This window comes from Bubalus bubalis, chromosome 19, assembly GCF_019923935.1.
Source record: "Bubalus bubalis isolate 160015118507 breed Murrah chromosome 19, NDDB_SH_1, whole genome shotgun sequence".
NCBI lineage: Eukaryota > Metazoa > Chordata > Mammalia > Artiodactyla > Bovidae > Bubalus > Bubalus bubalis.
The window spans coordinates 25,603,472-25,623,039 of record NC_059175.1 but is presented as its reverse complement, the minus strand read 5'-3'; positions in this window follow the sequence as shown (position 1 = coordinate 25,623,039).

Sequence of the window (19,568 nt, the reverse complement as noted above, 5' to 3'; positions counted from 1 at the left end):
AGCTTTTGTTGATCCAGGTATCTATGTAGCAGAGATGATATAAACTGACAATGAATCTCTTTGTCCTGGAAATTAAACCGGAAATCTCAAGACTATGTTTTCAGTGTTTCTTGGCTTTCATTCTGTTAGAAATCCTGCCACATTTCAGTATTTTCATTCTTGTCATGGATGAAACCAGAAAGCAGAGAGGCACTTGAGAATTCTGTTTTTAAATAAAAGTAAACATTTCCAAGTGACTTTAGGTCTCTGTTTAGTATTTCTGCGACCCAATTACTGAGCTTAAATATTCCACAGATGTCATATTTCTTTTGGGGCACAAGTTTATTGAACCAAGATGAGGTTAATGTCAATAAGAATGCTAAAATGTGTCTGTAAGGTGTCTAATAAGCATTTCATATCATATTTTTCAATGCTTGGTCAAGAATTGTGCAAAAAGTGGTCTTTGCTTTTTTATTTTCCATGGTGACTGCTAAGAACTTGCATGAAAAACGTATATGTTTGGGCACATAGGGTGATGGTTATTCTGTTTCATTTCTTGTCATTTGAGTGAAGGCTATATGGATGGCAATCCCAGACTTTTCTGAACTAACTTGATCATTCAGCAAGTGAATTATTCAATAGGAAGTTAGGCATTTTCTAAAATACATTGATCCTTTCACAACAAAAATACCCAACTAGTTCTAAGAAAACAAGTTTAAAATAGAACCAAATAGTTCTTGGATTTATTTTGCTACTGATACCTTACTAGAGTATATTTTTGAGGTGGACTCTGACTTATAACATCACCACTTAAAAAATATTGGCCACTCTGTCACCTGTATCCATGCTGCAGAGGAACTACTACTTAGCAGTTCCAACTGACACCCAAACGAAGGTCTCAGTCTATTACAGAGCAGACAGAGGACGACAGAATCCAACAAATCATCTACATGAATTTAGGCATATTTTGAAAATTTTCCTGTGCTTGCTTTTTATCCCTTCTGTGCTTCTTCAAGGGTTAATGCTTGCAGGGTAATTTACTTACCAGAGTGAAATTTGCCTTTTAGAATTCTGGCCATTATTGTATCTTTGTTTTATGGTATGATAAGCAGGAGTTAATACCTCCATTGTTATAATGTGCTCTTCAGTAGCCAGAGAAGAACAAGGTGACTGTAATGGGTCATTATTATAATACTTTTCTCCTGAGCCTCTTTCATTGAGATGGCAGAAACTCCCCAATTTTTAAACCAATCAACTGGAGTCAGGAAAAGGCACAAAATGTAATTTGTCCACGGCTTTTGCAATGCTGTTACCAGCAAACTGACTAGAACAACAGCATAGGTTCCCACGGTATAGAAATGGGTATGTTATCATCAAGATCACCTAAAAATTAACACAAACAAAAAATAGTCTTTGGATTGTGTTTGTTGCCTGCCCACAACTCTACCCACTGATATCAACAGAGATATTTCTATATAATATTTTATCAACTTGGTGCTGAAAGGACAAATTAGGCAGAAACAGAAAGAAATACACAAACTATACCTAGGAAGATAACAGCTATTGACTCGGACACCTATCTGGGCAGTCCATATTCCAGCCCACAGAAATCTCAAATGTACTACACATGTTCCATATCTGTTCTAGGCAAAGTAGTAACTCCTCCTTAACAGCAACTGTGAACTCCCTCCAAGTCCACATAAACAGCTATAAATGTGCTCTGCTTAATCATGTCTAAGAAACTGGGAGAAGTCATAGAGAGTTACTCCAACTAAAATCTAGAAAAGAATTGTATTTATGGCTAAACGTAACAGAGAAATTATCTTTAAAAAAAGAATCATCTTTAACTAAAGTCAGTAAAATCAGAGAGGAAGGAAAAGAGAATTTGAGTTAAAATTTTGCCTTTGAAAACACTGCTATAAAAAGCAGCACAGCACTCTCTCCAAAATGTCACCTAATACCATATTGGTCAAAAGATTGAGCACACTTCCTTGCAAAACTCAACAAGGGAATACTAATTGAAAGTAATTCAATGACAAGCCATGTATAAGAGTTTCAGAACATAAAAAGAATCATGAGCTGTAACTAAACATTGAAGACTTAAGCAGAAATGTTGAGTTTCATTGTAGTAGAGGATTTCCGGATGTTAATTCAACCCTACATATCTGCTGAAATGATTGGAGAGGATGGTAGTGGTAGAATTCTGAATTCCATAGCACTGACTGTACAACGTCAATTCCATTCCGGCAAAACCAAACTGCTTTTATCTGCCTAATTTCTTTCCTATTACTTTTGACTCTTGATGACAAATATGCAAGGAACGGTGCCAGAATCCAATTGGCGCTTCATTATCTGAACTTGTTCCACGATGCCTAAGTTTTAAAGTATTTGATTTTGTTATAGTAAAAAACAAAAATTGTGACTAAAACTCATGGGAATGTTAGGATAACATGAAGATTGGTAAACTGAAGGCTAAAAATATCACTAACAGAGTCTCATTTTCTGCTTATGCTACTAACTCAATGAATGTTAGAAAAGTTATTCATCTTTCTTAAAACTTTTTTCAGTGATTAAATAAAAATAGTGATGTTTACCTGCAAATCTGCTGATGAATAGCTAGTAAATGAGAATTAAAGATAATTTCACATCTCAAGTGCTATTATATAGCTACTGCACATAACCAATAAAAGGAACAAGAAGTGTAATTCAATACATTAGTCTAAAAACAGTGCATATACACTGCCAAGCTGTGATATATATTTTAAATTTTTCACTTAATCAATGATCTATATACACATATAACTAAACACATGGCTACACACACACACACACACACACACACACAATCACACAATTACACCCTCCAATAACCAGCCTGATCTTATTCCTCTCTCTGTTCGGGTCCAAGACCTGATTTGATAGCATAGCAGGGAGAAGAAAATCACGTGTTATCTATGGAGCATTTTAAAACTCTGACTTTATTTTTTTAGTTTTTTATTACATAAAGTTTTAAAAGTTAACAAAAGTAGATAGAATTAATAAGGAACTCTAATATACTCAGGAGTCAGCTTCAACAAGTATCAATCACTGATTAAATCTTAGCTCACCCATACACCCATCTACTCCTCCCTTCCACATTACTTCAAAGCAAATCTCAAATATCATATTATTTCATCCACAAATATTTCAGCATATATCTCTAATAATCACACTTTAAAAATAGCCATGATATCATTATGCCAACTAAAACAATTAATGACAACTCCATAATATCAAATGTTCAAATGACATCTGTGTCTATTTTTTAACAGTTGATTTGAGTCATTTTTGCAAAAGTGCTAGGACATTTTAGCCTTCTTCCTTCCTTAAATTCCTTTCCTAGCATTCATATGAAAACCAACATCAACAGAATATGACTTGTATCACAAAAGAAAGCTCAACGTGACTATATGGTATCCTTCCATTTTAAATGATGTAGCTCTTCATTTAATAGGACTTTCTTATAGCTCAAATGGTAAAGAATCTGCCTGCAACACAGGAGACCCTGGTTCAATCCCTGGGTCGGGAAGATCCTCTGGAGAATGGAATGGCAACCCACTCCAGTATTCTTGCCTGGAGAATCCCATGGACAGAGGGCCCTGGCAGGCTACAGTCCATGAGGTCGCAAACAGTCAGACACGACTAGTGACTAACACTGCTACTACTACTTCATTTAAGGCTTGCCTACTGTGTATACCACTAGTTTCTTCTGGGAAAAAGAAATAACATATGATATACATCTTTTTCTATGACCTGGCAAGAAAGAAAAATTCCACAAGCCTTGTGGGAAAGAGAATCTGCAAGCCAAAACTCATGGATGTTTGAGAATGCAGACATCCACTGAGGCTATCTGTCACCAAAAGAGAGTGAGGGACCAAGAAAGGAAGAAGTGCTGATCGATGGCACACTCTCTTCCTAGACCTTGCACTCCACTGCCACCTTTCTTCTTCAGATTTCATCCAACAGCATACTAACAGCCTTCCTCCAACAGTATACTATAGTTTTCAAGGTGAATTTCAACCAACATGTTAGAATTTGAAATTGACTTTAAGCACATCAGTTTGGACTTCGCTGGTGGCTCAGATGGTAAAGCATCTGCCTACAATGCGGGAGACCCAGATTTGATCTCTGGGTTGGGAAGATCCTCTGGAGAAGGAAATGGCAACCCGCTCCAGTACTCTTGCCTGGAAAATCCCATGGACGGAGGAACGTGGTAGGCTACAGTCCATGGGGTCACAAAGAGTCTGACACGACTGAGTGACTTCACTTCACTTCACTTTGGAAGTACTGAGTAGATGGTTGATAGGCTAACCGAAATCCAAGAAATAAGATTTAAAAGCCCAACTCTAAGATTCTTTGGGGGACTTGGTTTTCTTCCTAAGTAGGGATATATAAACTGGTTCGGTGGTTTAGTCATTAAGTCATGACCGATGCTTGCGACACTATGAACTGTAGTCTGCCAAGCTCCACTGTCCATGGAATTTCTTCAGGCAAGAACCATTCCTTCTCCAGGGGATGTTCCTGATCCAGGGATCGAACAACATGTCTCTTACATCTAATGCACTGGTAGGTGGATTCTTTACCACTAGTGCCATTCCCGTGTAAATTTCCACCCCAGTGGTAAAATGAAGATAGACTACATTGTACATTGTTCCACTATCTCATTATGACTTTTTATTAACTTAAAACACTTTATCACATATAATCTTTGGGCTTCCCTGACACTGACAAATTCTTTAAGTATGCCTGCATTCACCAAATAGCTCCTACTGGAGTAAATCACCACATACAGCTATATAGGGGAAAGAGTCCCAATGTGGCACACACACAGCTCTTCCAGGCCTCTGTAACCTTGAATGTTTCTTGGTGCGGCCCCTCAGCACTAGCTTTCTTATTGGTAAAAAGGGGAAGAAGATATATTACTCTTTGATTCTATGATAAATGTCCACTGAAACCTGAGATTCAAAATGGCATATGTCTTGATGTTGCATGTGAGCAAAAGCCAAGCTCTTGCCTTAAATTGTGTCTGCAGAAAAGTTCATCCAAGTATCCACCCAGAGGTTTACCTTAAGTTCTGAAAAGCTACAAACACGTCAGAAGCCAAACCACAATAACAACAACAAATAAAGTTCTCCTAAAAGCCAGTGTGCTCATGCTTCCTTTTTAGTCAAAAGTAATTAGGCAGAATTACTTTGTCCTTTCCCTTCTCTTTGACTTTATTTATAGCTCCCTCTTTTGTATTTTCTCGTTTTGAATAGATAATACACAAGCATTGCACAAAGTCCAAAAGTGTGTTCAGTGAAGTATGTTTCCGTCTTCCTCCCTCCTTTACCCTAGACACTCAGTTTGTCTGCCTAAGGCAGCCGCCGTAGTTCCTTGCCAGAATTACTTTTGCTATTAGATATCATCAGAAATACCTTTTTCATTAATGCAGAAAGAATTCCTAGTTGCATTAACAGTGCCTCCATTTAAGCAGGTGATTATAGTAAACATATAAGGCAAGTGGGCCTATTTGTTTGCTCTCACTGCTGCTTAACTACTTCCTCTCGCTTGAGTGTTTTGAGGTGAATCTAAGGTCAGAGTCTCGCTGAGTGAAGGCACAACAATGACACAGCAATACCTTTAAGCCATCTGGTAAGTAAGGCAGCCAGGAAGGAAGAGTTAAAAATGGATATTTCAAAATCATTCTTTAGCCACTATTGGTTAGAATGAGAGGCACCTGCTTGAAATACACAGAGTTTAACAAGAGCCATCAACTCAAAAAGGTTTTATCTCCTCAAAGAACATAGGGGACCCAGGTTTAAGTCTACAGAAATCACTTGAAACCTCCAGTGAGAAAATCGGTTTTAAGAGAAGCTCAGTTGGTTTTTACTAGACTGTGGACTACAATCTAATGTTAAAACAGCAGTAAAATGGACTATTTCCCATCTTGAAAAGTGAAAGTGTTAGTCGTTCAGTGGTGTCTGACTCTTTGCAACCCCATGTACTGTAGTCTGCCAGAATCCTCTGTCCATGGAATTCTCAAGGAGAGAGTACTGGAGTGGGTTACCATTTCCTCCTCCAGAGGACCTTCCCAACCCAGGGACTGAACCCAGGTCTCACTGTATTGCAGGCAGATTCTTTACCATCTGAGCCACCAGGGAAGCCCATTCCTCATCTTAGTGGAGACCAATTAAGAATCAAAGCTCATCAAGGACCAATCAACACCAGAGGAAGTCAGGAATTTCAGCAGAAAGGACACTCAGTTCAGTCACTCAGTCATATCCGACTCTTTGTGACCCCATGGACTGCAGCACACCAGGCTTCCCTGTCCATTGCCAACTCCAGGAGCTTGCTCAAACTCATGTCTATTGAGTCGGTGATGCCATCCAACCATCTCATCCTCTGTCGTCCCCTTCTCCTCCTGTCTTCAATCTTTCCCAGCATCAGGGTCTTTTCCAATGAGTCAGTACTTCACAACAGGTGGCCAAAGTATTGGAGCTTCAGCTTCAGCTTCAGCATCAGTCCTTCCAATGAATATGCTGGATTGATTTCCTTTAGGATGGACTGTTTGGATCTCCTTGCTGTCCAAGGAACTCTCAAGAGTCTTCTCCAACACCAGAGTTCAAAAGCATCAATTCTTTGGTGCTCAGCTTTCTTTATGGTCCAACTCTCACATCCATATATGACTACTGGGAAAACCGTAACTTTGACTAGACGGACCTTTGTTGGTAAAGTAATGTCTCTGCTTTTTAATATGCTGTCTAGGTTTGTCACAGCTTTTCTTCCAAGGAACAAGCATCTTTTAATTTCATGGCTGCAGTCACCAACTGGCTAATAAAATTTAGGGAGAGTCTAAGAATGCTCAAACTACTGCACAATTGCACTCATCTCACATGCTAGTAAAGTAATGCTCAAAATTCTCCAAGCCAGGCTTCAGCAACATGTGAACCATGAACTTCCTGATGTTCAAGCTGGTTTTAGAAAAGGCAGAGGAACCAGAGATCAAATTGCCAACATCCACTGGATCATGGAAAAAGCAAGAGAGTTTCAGAAAAACATCTATTTCTGCTTTATTGACTACGCCAAAGCTTTTGACTGTGTGGACCACAATAAACTGTGGAAAATTCGAAAGAGATGGGAATACCAGACCACCTGATCTGCCTCTTGAGAAATTTGTATGCAGGTCAGGAAGCAACAGTTAGAACTGGACATGGAACAACAGACTGGTTCCAAATAGGAAAAGGAGTATGTCAAGGCTGTATACTGTCACCCTGTTTATTTAACTTATATGCAGGGTACACCATGAGAAACGCTGGACTGGAAGAAACACAAGCTGGAATCAAGATTGCCAGGAGAAATAGCAATAACCTCAGATATGTAGATGACACCACCCTTATGGCAGAAAGTGAAGAGGAACTCAAAGCCTCTTGATGAAAGTGAAAGTGAAGAGTGAAAAAGTTGGCTTAAAGCTCAACATTCAGAAAACGAAGATCATGGCATCTGGTCCCATCACTTCATGGGAAATAGATGGGGAAACAGTGGAAACAGTGTCAGACTTTATTTTGGGGGGCTCCAAAATCACTGCAGATGGTGACTGCAGCCATGAAATTAAAATATGCTTACTCCTTGGAAGGAAAGTTATGACCAACCTAGATAGCATATTCAAAAGCAGAGACATTACTTTGCCAACAAAGGTTCGTCTAGTCAAGGCTATGGTTTTTCCAGTGGTCATGTATGGATGTAAGAGTTGGACCGTGAAGAAGGCTGAGCGCCGAAGAATTGATGCTTTTGAACCATGGTGTTGGAGAAGACTCTTGAGAGTCCCTTGGACTGCAAGGAGATCCAACCAGTCCATTCTAAAGGAGATCAGCTCTGGGATTTCTTTGGAAGGAATGCTGCTAAAGCTGAAGCTCCAGTACTTTGGCAACCTCATGCGAAGAGCTGACTCATTGGAAAAGACTCTGATGCTGGGAGGGATTGGGGGCAAGAGGAGAAGGGGACGACAGAGGATGAGATGGCTGTATGGCATCACTGACTAGATGGACATGAGTCTCAATGAACTCCAGGAGTTGGTGAGGGACAGGGAGGCCTGGCGTGCTGCGATTCATGGGGTCGTAAAGACTCGGACACGACTGAGCGACTGATCTGATCTGATCTGATCTGACTGTATCCCTTCACACCTACTCACTGATGGTGTAAATGACAACCGCTCAGGGAAAGAATTTTCTACCTAAGAAGAAAAATAAAAACTAAAGTTTAAAGATGAAGCCAAAGATGATACAATGTAATACAATGAAGCAAGTCTTCAAAAGCTTGCATTATTAATATTTTGGCATTATTTTTTCTGATGAGCTGAAACACATTATAAGTAAAGCAAATTGAGGTGATGTAAGAGGATGTAACTGATCACATACAAATTTCAAGTCATTTCTGTTTCCATTATATTCACAGTGCCAGTTTTAGAGATTATTTTTCAGTCTTTATTTAGGCAATCTAAAGATATTAGGCTTTCTATTGCAGTAGTTTACAACAAACTCTCTTTTAACAGCTATTAGTATTGGACATTAAAGAGGAGATAATAAGGAAACGAGATTCAATGATGAGATCCAAAGAATGTTTGCATAATTTAAGTTTTATTGACTCCAAGTGTTGAAATGAATAACATTTGATATGCTCCAAACACACTAACAACCTCACCAGAACACTGCCAATTATCAACATCAAGCAGACTATTCTTATATGAGTAACATCAAGTAGCTCATATAATCTTCCCCTTTTCTTTTCCTTGATTGTGTTTTTCCAGGGTTGTATTCTTGCATAAGAAATCAAGTGGAAAAACTCTTTGTAGCTCCTCTCAGGAGAACTATATGTCCCTTTAACTTGGAGCACTACAGACCTGCAGTGAAATCCTGGTGTGATCCTGACTTTAGAAATTTAGAAGTTTTAAGATGTATCAGCCTGAGATGCTACAGAACCCAGAGAAATTTAGCTGAATTGAGGACAGTTTACAGATTTAATCATTTTTCTAGAGGTCTTAAAAAAGGAGCTATTATTTATATAAAATTATTTGGAATTTTGCAATGTATTGATATATATTTTTTGTTAAATAATTTATACAAATCAACATAGGTGACCTCTAGTTTCATCAGTGTACACAATAAATCCAAACTTAAATTCTATCACTCAAAATCATCACAGACCATTGGCTTGAAATATTCTTCCATGAGCAAGAGTAAGAAATCTATTTTACATAATTTTTGAATAGTTTTACATAATTTCTCAGACCACATAGACATACATATTCACATTTATACATATATATCTGAAATAAAACATCACATAATAGAACTTTTACCCACAATATGAAACATATTCTGGTATTTTCTATTATAAAGTATATAGTCAGTTCTATAAAGTGTTCTCCAATGTCACTGGGAACACTGAATTAACAAACACTAAACCACTGCTTCCAGGGAAAATAAAACATTAATTTCTCTTGGTCACTATTTTTTCATCAACCAATCAAAACACAACCTTATTTTATGTATATTTATGTTCAAAATCATCCAATTTAACAGGTATTATTGATTCATTACCACTGAACTCAGGCAGAAAGCACTGACTCATGCCTGGACAGATCTTATTTCTACACAGGAGATCTATTTTCTCCACATGGCATACCACAGCCTTGTTGCCTCGGGAACTATATGCTTGGGGGCCATCTGAAACATTGAAATCACCAATGAAAATGCAAAAAAGAAAAAAAAAATGTGGTGCTAAACAGAGTGCAAAAAGAATACTTGTTTGTAGTATGAGAGCTGAAACAAAAATGTAGATGATTAAAGGTAGGGTATTGCCTTGTTTGATCTCAGTCAGGAGCATGTTCCACTGGCAAATTAAAAAATTTGTATGTTCTCTGCATGACTCCAAATGACTGTAAAAGCAGCATTAGCATTGGTTTTGGGGTTACAGATCAATTTTAGGGAAGAGGCAAGTTCACAAATATGAAATCCACAAATAATGAGGACCAACTGTAAATATGCGTGTGCATGTATATGTGTGTGTGTGTGTGCACGTGCATGGGTGTATGTGTATCCCACTAATAGGATTTAATTACAAATGATTTTTGATTGCCAGCTTGAAAATTCCTACCATAAGGTAAGTGATTTAAATGTCAAGATTATGACTGGACCACCATATTATCTCCATATCTGAATGAATAAAAATATTGCCAATATCAAGGATCTCATTAAACAAGACTATGTACATCAGAGTAATGTAGAAATCATGAAATTATTATCAATGCATTATCAACATTACATATATGCTTAATGACAGCAACAATGAGGAAATACTTCGGTATGTTAATTCCAAATAAGAATTTTTCCCGAAGGTTGTCCACTACACCAGTGTTTGTATTAATTAAAAAAATTAGAAATATCCTTAATGAGCACCATCAACAAGAGAATGAATGAAAAAATTAGCCTATTTTCATACAATTAAATTATAGCCATGAAAATGAATAAACTAATACAATATAGAAAATATCAAAAATATATAGTTAAGTAGAAAAAAGGGTGAAACTGTAGATGTTATGTGAACATTGATATAAAGTTAAAATACACAAAACAACACTACATATTTTTTTAAGGACACATGTGTAAAAACTCAAGACACAGTTATGTCAATGTCTTGAGTTTTAAATGCATAAAACCATGATCTTGAGTTCTACTCATGTATAAAAGTTCAAGATCATGGGTACATTCATCAAGGGGAGAAGACAGTAATATCTGAAAAGTTTTATTTCTTAAGCTGGGTTGGGATAGATAGAAGTCTATTTCATTACTTTCTTTATTTTTCTTAACCTGAAATGTATTGTTGAAATAGTTAAAGCACCTATTTATATATATGCAAAAAATTATACCATCTCCTCATCCCAGAAAGATAATTCATTAGTGACATCAGTATAATTTAATACAGGTATTAACTGATGAGAGGGAATTTATCAAAATAAATATGTTACATCAACCAAAAAAGTACACACTACCATCAGTCCGGAGAAGGCAATGGCACCCCACTCCAGTACTCTTGCCCAGAAAATCCCATGGAAGAAGGAGCCTGGTAGGCTGTAGTCAGCAAATTCACTTTCACTTTTCACTTTCATGCATTGGAGAAGGAAATGGCAACCCACTCCAGTGTTCTTGCCTGGAGAATCCCAGGGACAGGGGAGCCTGGTGGGCTGCCGTCTATGGGGTCACACAGAGTCAGACACGACTGAAGCGACTTAGCAGCAGCAGCAGCAGCCAGCAGTCAGATAGGACGTGTGGCATATAACCGCTGTGGATTTTTTAATGGAGGCACTTTCCTCCCTGAATATTGCTTTAACTTTTTTACCAAAAGATTCAAAATAGACATTGGAATCCAGTTATTCAAGAGTAAAAATTATATGAGATGATGTGTTTCAGTACTACCACGTCAGAGTCCTTCTAGGTCAGCTTCTAAAATAAAATGTCAAACTATTCCCCGCCAGTCAGCACCCAGCATGGCAGTTTCTATTGCCATCCTAAAAAGAACCAAAACCCTTTGGAGAAAAAGCTGATCCTAGAGTTGAAGCAGGGAATAAAAGATAAGTCTGGAGCACCTTGCAGCCTCAGAAAGTAAGGAAGTACCCCAAAACACAAACCTGTATCCTGGGATTATGTCAACAGAACATAAAAGCCAACTGGAAGAACCAAATTAGAACAACTTGAGTAATAAAGTGGTACTGGATTTAAACCCAAAGTATAAAACAAGCATTCTGAGTCCATAATGATATTAAATAAATAACAGTAAAAGAATAGGCAACTCTCTCATTCAAAGTTCCTAATAATTTACGTAGATACTGCACCCTCAAAGTGGAGCATAACTCCCTATCTTTTAAGTGTTGGATGTATACACAGTGGCTCTCAAAAGAGTACAGTATCACAAGGGTGAATAAATAGTACTTTTCCATAGAGAAACTTGACAAATGCTACCTTAGCCAGGTGATAAGAGTTTGCATCATCAGCGATAAGTGATTTTAATGGAATGTACATGATATGAGGTACTGAAAATAGCACTTTCTGTTTCTGGTTTTCCTCCTAACAACCCATACCTCCAACCTCGTCAGGAGGAAATCATTGGACAAACCCAAAGTGAAGCATATGCTACAAAATATCTGACTAATAATATTCCTCAAAACTGCCAAGATCATAAAAAAACGAAAAGTCTGAGAAATTGTCACAGCCTAGAGAATCCAAAGGAGATCTAAGGACTAAATGTAATGTGGAATCCTGGATGGGACCCTAGAACAGAAAAAGAACATTATCAAAAACCTAAGGAAATCCAAATAAAATATGGACTTTAGTTAATAATAATGTCTCAATATTGGTTCATTAGTTGTGATTATTATACCGTAGTAATGCTAATAGGGGAAGGTGGGTGCCAAGTATAGAGGAACTCTCTATAGTATTTTTGCAACTCTTTCATAAATCTAAAACTATTAATAGTCTAAGATTAAAAGTTTATTTTTTTTAAAAAGTGCCCTCCTCAAGTCTGACTAGGACTTCAAGCAACAGGTTACAGGGAGAAAGCTGGAAATATTCAGAAAAAAGAATTTGGTGTTTATTTCTGAAATATTAAATCCACCACAAAACCAGACCTATTAGCAGCAGTTATTGGGGGCTTCCCTTATGGCTCAGCTGGTAAAGAATCCACCTACAATGCGGGAGACCTGGGTTCCATCCCTGGACTGGGAAGATTCCCTGGAGAAAGAAAAAGCTACCCACCTCAGTACTCTGGACTGGACAATTCCATGGATTGTATAGTCCATAGGGTCACAAAGAGTTGGACATGACTGAGTGACTTTCACTCACTTCGCTCACTCACTCACTATGGATCAATGTCATTTTAAGGCATTAATTCAGCAGTTTCCTTAAGTTATCTGCATGAGAAATATTTCAAGAGGCATGTCAGCTGCCAAGGAAAGGGGACCAGATGCTTTACCAGGCAACTTTTTCCCCAGATCTTTGGCTCCAAAGGAAGTGAAACGGGGACAGAGGAGGATAGGGGTTAAGGAGCATGTAAGCAAAAGAGAAAAAAAAGTCAGAAGGGAAATTATAACTGACTTCTAAGAAGATGTATTTATTTTGCTTTCCTTTTTGCAGAACTGCTAGCTGGTTATTTTAGGGAATCATGTTTAAGTCTTAAGATCTCTTAGAAACAATTCCTTGGGTGAAACAAGAAAGAAGATAAATCTTGGTCCATTCATTTCAGTCATTTGTACATGGATTTTGTTTCATTTATAAAGTGGTTTTATTTAATAATGAAATCACCCCCCAAAAAAGAAGTAAAGAAAAGAAAAACCAAGAGGATCAATTTCATTTTATTCTTTGGTCTGAAAATAAAGTTCTAGTTCATCTTTAAGTCAACAATTTTATTCTTTTTTTTAATAAATCAAGAAGGTTCAGATGCTGGCTCAAATCTACAATATAGTTGTTGCATGTGTTGTACTAGAAGAGAGAGTACAGTTTGGCTTCTGCATAGCCTAGCAATGAGGACTCATCCCATCAGGATTTGGGCAAAGATGAAAAAAGAAAAGGAGAGGAAAAACTCAAGGGAAAATTTCCAAGGAAGACGGTGTGCACCGCAGACCTGTTCTGTGACAAGTGTCTTCACTTGTCATATGGCAAGGAGAATGGCTGGCATTACCAAGGGTAATTTTTAAGGTCATTCATGGAGGTGACATGAAGATAAAAGAATATTTATAACGAAACTTCAGTGCTGGCTTGTTTTTCCCATTTTTTGTCTTTTGAGTAAACTGAGGCATGTAGGTGGGGCAGAGATGTCAGAAAGAGAACGTGGTGGTGACTCGAGTGTTCCAGAGCCTCTGCCCATTACACCTCACAGCTGCATTCATGCCTCTAAAATATGAGAGAATTAAGCTAAATGTTGATGGAGTGAGGCATGATCCAGGATCTTGCATCCATATCATATTACCTCATCTGAAGGTTTTTTTCAGTAAAACATTCCAAATATTCAATAAAATTGTTTTCAACCACTGAATACATTCAGATTATGAACTCATAAAGAACAGCAAAATATTATAAACTTTAATACATAAGTAAAAGGGAACACCCTCTTATCAATTTGAACTCAATTAGTCATGTATGGATGTGAGAGTTGGACTGTGAAGAAGGCTGAGCACCAAAGAATTGATGCTTTTGAACTGTGGTGCTAGAGAAGACTCTTGAGAGTCCCTTGGACTGCAAGGAGATCCAACCAGTCCATTCTGAAGGAGATCAGCCCTGGGATTTCTTTGGAAGGAATGATGCTAAAGCGGAAACTCCAGTACTTTGGCCACCTCACGCGAAGAGTTGACTCATTGGAAAAGACTCTGATGTTGGGAGGGATTGGGGGCAGGAGGAAAAGGGGACGACAGAGGATGAGATGGCTGGATGGCATCACCGACTCAATGGACGTGAGTTTGAGTAAACTCCGGGAGTTGGTGATGGACAGGGAAGCCTGGCGTGCTGCAATTTATGGGGTCGCAAAGAGTCGGACACGACTCAGTGACTGAACTGAACTGAACTTGGAATCTGTGATATCTGACTTCAGCTTTCTTTGCCATATTTGTAAAGAAAGCAAATTATGTCAGTTAAATCTCTCTGATGTAAACAAGGATTCAGGGGGGAATGCTTGACCTACTTACAAGAACAAACTGTTTTCAAGCACATGTCACAGCATTCATTTGCATATAAACAATTAATGTATTATTTCAAATGTCATCTTATCTATTCACCAAAACACAGCAGCCCTTCTCTCACCTTGACAAAGCTTTGTTTACAGGTAATTCAAAGTATTCTGTGCTTTTGAAAAATAATGCTTTTCTTTAGATCTAGCGTTTGAACTTTTCAACAATTCAGACTTGCCCCCCCTCCACTCCAAGTAATTGAGCTCTGTATAATTTTTTCGTGTAAATGATGGTACAAGTTGTAATTATAGAAAGTCAGGACTTTTATATTTTTTCAGTCCAAGATTGGACAGTAAATAATATATGCAGGGAGCTGAAAGCAACTAAGTAAGGGGTTGAGATTCAAATCCCAGGAAGGTAGTGGAGTTGTACATGACTTTTTTCTCAAAAGAGTTCAGAATTGTCTTCCAAAGGTTAGCAATTTCCGTGACTTCACTAGCTTTTACTTTCAAACAGTTTTCATGTTCTATATTTTTTAAAAATCTCTCCTTTGGAACTTCTCTGTCAATTGTAGCCTTACCTTTTAGTAAGTATCCCTCTCATAATAATGTCAAACTTAATCAAACAGTTGTATAAGATTCAACCCCACTCACTTTCTAAATAAATTGCTTAAATCAAGATACTTTGAGCATTTGCTTTAGAACAAGATGTTCCCAAAGCCAACTGTTTATGTTGCTGAGAAACTAGTTCTCAAGTGTGACAGTCTCACATTTTCTATCAGAAGAATTGAAGCCACTCAAAATTTAATCCATTGCTAAGACTATTCTGGGCTTACTCAGATCTCCTTACAAATCATCACAGGTTTAACAGATACATTATAGACTGTAAACGGCAAAAAATTATTTTTTAAAAATAAAAAGAAAACTTTAAAATTCATTATACAACTAGAGAAAAACAAATTTTAAAACATTAGCGTGAAAGATCAGAAAAAAATATACTTAAAACTATCATTTAATATATACCTGTCGCATTGATTTGTAATAGAAATGTCATCCACAATTCACTCTCCATTTTGCTTTTCTTGTGTTCCACATAGCCTCAGATGACATTCTTACTCTGTCTTCTAATGCTTATGGCACCTTTATCTTCTCTTCTTGTACTAATTACTTTCTATAATTGCAACTACATTGTATATTTACAATGTAATATACATATCTTAGAGAAGGCAATGGCACCCCACTCCAGTACTCTTGCCTGGAAAATCCCATGGATGGAGGAACCTGGGTGGGCTGCAGTTCATGGGGTCGCTAAGAGTTGGACATGACTGAGCGACTTCCCTTTCACTTTCCACTTTCATGCATTGGAGAAGGAAATGACAACCCACTCCAGTGTTCTTGCCTGGAGAGTCCCAGGGATGGGGGAGCCTGGTGGGCTGCCGTCTCTGGGGTCGCACATAGTCGGACACGACTGAAGTGACTTAGCAAGTAGCAATACATATCTTACTTTCTCTATTAGATTATATTTCTTTTATCTGTGAGTCATGATTACTTAGTAAGGTACTTTACAAAAACTGGCACTCAATATATGTTTGTATAATGATAAACGCAAAGATTGTTATCTCAAAACCCCTGGCTATATTCCAAGTATATAGCTTTTCTAAAAGTGGTGGTGGTGGAGTTCAGTCGCTAAGTCATGTCCAACTTTTTTGCGACCCCATGGACTGTAGCCTGCCAGGCTCCTCTGTCCACAGGATTTCCCAGGCAAAAATACCGGAGTGGGTTGCCATTTCCTTCTCCAGGGGATATTCCCAACCCAGGGGATCAAACCTGCATCTCCTGCATTGGCAGGCAGATTCTTTACCGCTAAGCCAACAGGACAGTCCTTCTAAAGGTGAACAGACCTTAAGTGTTGATCTAGCATTCATAACTTTTCAACAACCTTAACAAATCCTCTAGGTACCAGGAGAAATTAATTTTATTTCATTTTCACACACACACACATTGAAGCATATATTTGCATGTTATGAATGTAGAAACATACTCAAACAAGTTAGATCATTTCCTCAGGTTGTTTATCTTAAGGACTAGAGGACAAGTTTAGTGTTCTTTCCAATATATCTTTTTTTTCTTATGACTGTGTTTGATGTGGACCATTTTTAAAGTCTTTACTGAACTTGTTACAATATTGTTTCTGTTTTACATTTTGGTTTTTTGGTCTCAAAGCATGTGGGATCTTAGCCCCCTGACCAGGGATCAAACCCGCATCCCCTGCATTGGAAGATGAAGGCTTAACCACAGGACAGCCAGAGAAATCTCTCAATCTATCTGTCTCTATGCCTCACTCAAATCTGTTCCTTTACACAGTTCAATCTTCTCCTGCATCATAAGCTTAGTGGACAAAAGCAATGAGTCACAGACTCTTATAACAATTTTCCTGAGCCACCTTATTCAGTTCCTGGCCTTGGTTTTATTTCCTATTATTATTCAATTGTTTAACCAATACATTATACTATCATCTTATTCTTGAAGCTCATATTTATCCTTTACACTAAAAAACATTCTACATCTTGATACTGGCATGACTTGTCCTAATCCACAGGACATCAGCCCAACTCTAGTTACACTAACCAGGAACACAGTTCAACTCTATCTAGCTTTCTGCAGTGAGAAATCAGAAAAAGGAGAGAAGGAATACTTTGCCAGCCTTGAGAATCACTAGATTTCATGTCTCTGAATGCTACGCTTATAAGTTGACTGTCATTTTTAGATGTATATTGTTAAGAGGTAAGCATCTGAAACAATCATGGTAGTTTTTGAGACACTGCTAGAGGGCAGTACTTTCATTATTCACTCTGGGTTTGTTTGTTTGTATAAAATTCCCTGTGCTGTATATCTGTATAGCTTATTTATTTTATACATAGTACTTTGTACCTCCTGGGCTTACCTGATAGCTCAGTTGGAAAAGAACCCGTACGCAATGCAAGAGACCCGGGTTGGATTCCCGGGTTGGGAAGGTCCACTGGAGAAGGGATAGGCTACCCACTCCAGTATTCTTGGGCTTCCCTTGTGGCTCAGCTGGTAGAGAATCCGCCTGCAATGTGAGAGACCTGGGTTCGATCCCTGGGTTGGGAAGATCCCCTGGAGAAGGGAACAAGCCATCCACTCCAATATTCTGGCCTGGAGAATTCCGTGGACTGTATATTCCATGGGGTCGCAAAAAGTCAGACATGACTGAGTGACTTTCACTTGTACCTCCTAATCCCTTACCCTTACCTTGCCCCTACCTCTTTCACTTTCCCACTGGTAACCACTAGTTTGTTCTCTATATCTGAGTCTATTTCTGTTTTGTGATATTCACTAATTTGTTTTATTTTTAGATTACACATACAAGTGATAACATACAGTATTTGTCTTTCTCTAACTTACTTTACTTGGAGAAGGAAATGGCAACCCACTCCAGTGCTCTTGCCTGGAGAATCCCAGGGACGGGGGAGCCTGGTGGGCTGCCGTCCATGGGATCGCACAGAGTCAGACACGACTGAAGCGACTTAGCAGCAGCAGCAACTTGCTTTACTTAGCATAATGCCCTCCAAGTCCATCCATGTTGCTACAAATGACAAAATTTTTATTCTTTTTTATGACCGAGTAGTATTCCAGTGTGTGTGTGTGTACACATACCACATACTCTTTATCCATTCATCTGTTTGTGGTCACTGAGGTTGCTTCCATATCTTGGCTAGTGTAAACAACACTGGCATGAACATTTGGGTATGTATATTTTTCTGAATTATATTTTATTTTCATTGTCTACATATATAAGAGTGGAATTGCTAGATCAAATGGTAGTTCTATTTTCAGTTTTTTGAGGATCACTCCCAGCTTTAAAGTCTTTAAGTTAAAATCTAAACACATGACATTAAAAATGTATACTGGATATTTGAAATGTCTGAGATAGAGTTAACCAACAGTGAAACTGACATTACCACCCAGTGCAAATACTTGTAATTTTCCTGCACTTTGATTCTGATCTATTCATTCACACATTAATTCATTTATTCAACAAATATTTATTAAGTGCCTTCTTGCACAAGCAGTTTAGTGAAGGTACAAGGTCACTTCCTGCTTGGAGTCTACATGGGGTAGGGCATGATGACAGACTGGAAATAAACATTTAACATAGTTTTAAGTATCATGAAAAAAGTGTTGTGATGAAAATAAAACAAAGGAAGGTTCAGGAGGAAAAAAAAGGATGGTAATATTTAAACTGACACCTGAACAAAAAGAGCTAGCCATTAAATATTTGAAGAAAGAAACCTGAGAGTGTCATCAGGAAAACAGTAAAAGATCAAGACGTTTACAGCTCTCTAGTCCAAGAAAAGAAAAAAGAAAACCAAGAAAAGTGAAAATATATATGTCAACCAAGAGCAATGGTGATTTAAGTTAGGGTCCCAAAGATGTGTCAATACAATGCTCAGAGGTTTAAATAGCAATTGTTGCTACAATGGAACTTACCTTCCTGCGCCCATTTTAAAACACCCGCCCACAGGTAATGCCCAATTACCCATCTGTAATTGTGATAAAACAGTGGGAAAATGGGGTTTTCTGGGCCATTTGCATGTGCATCAAAGTACAGTCCTAGAGAATATATTCCTTATATTTTTTAATGTTAATTCCATGACTGTGTTATGTTGAAAAATTTGTTCTTACCATCCTTCTTCAATCCTGCCACCAAATACCACCACCTCTTCAACATGATAACTATGATTCTTGATTGATGACTTTTATATTAATAGTATGGTTCCTGGCCTACCAGATAATTCTAATGTGTCAAGAATAAAACATAAAAATGAAAATTCTGC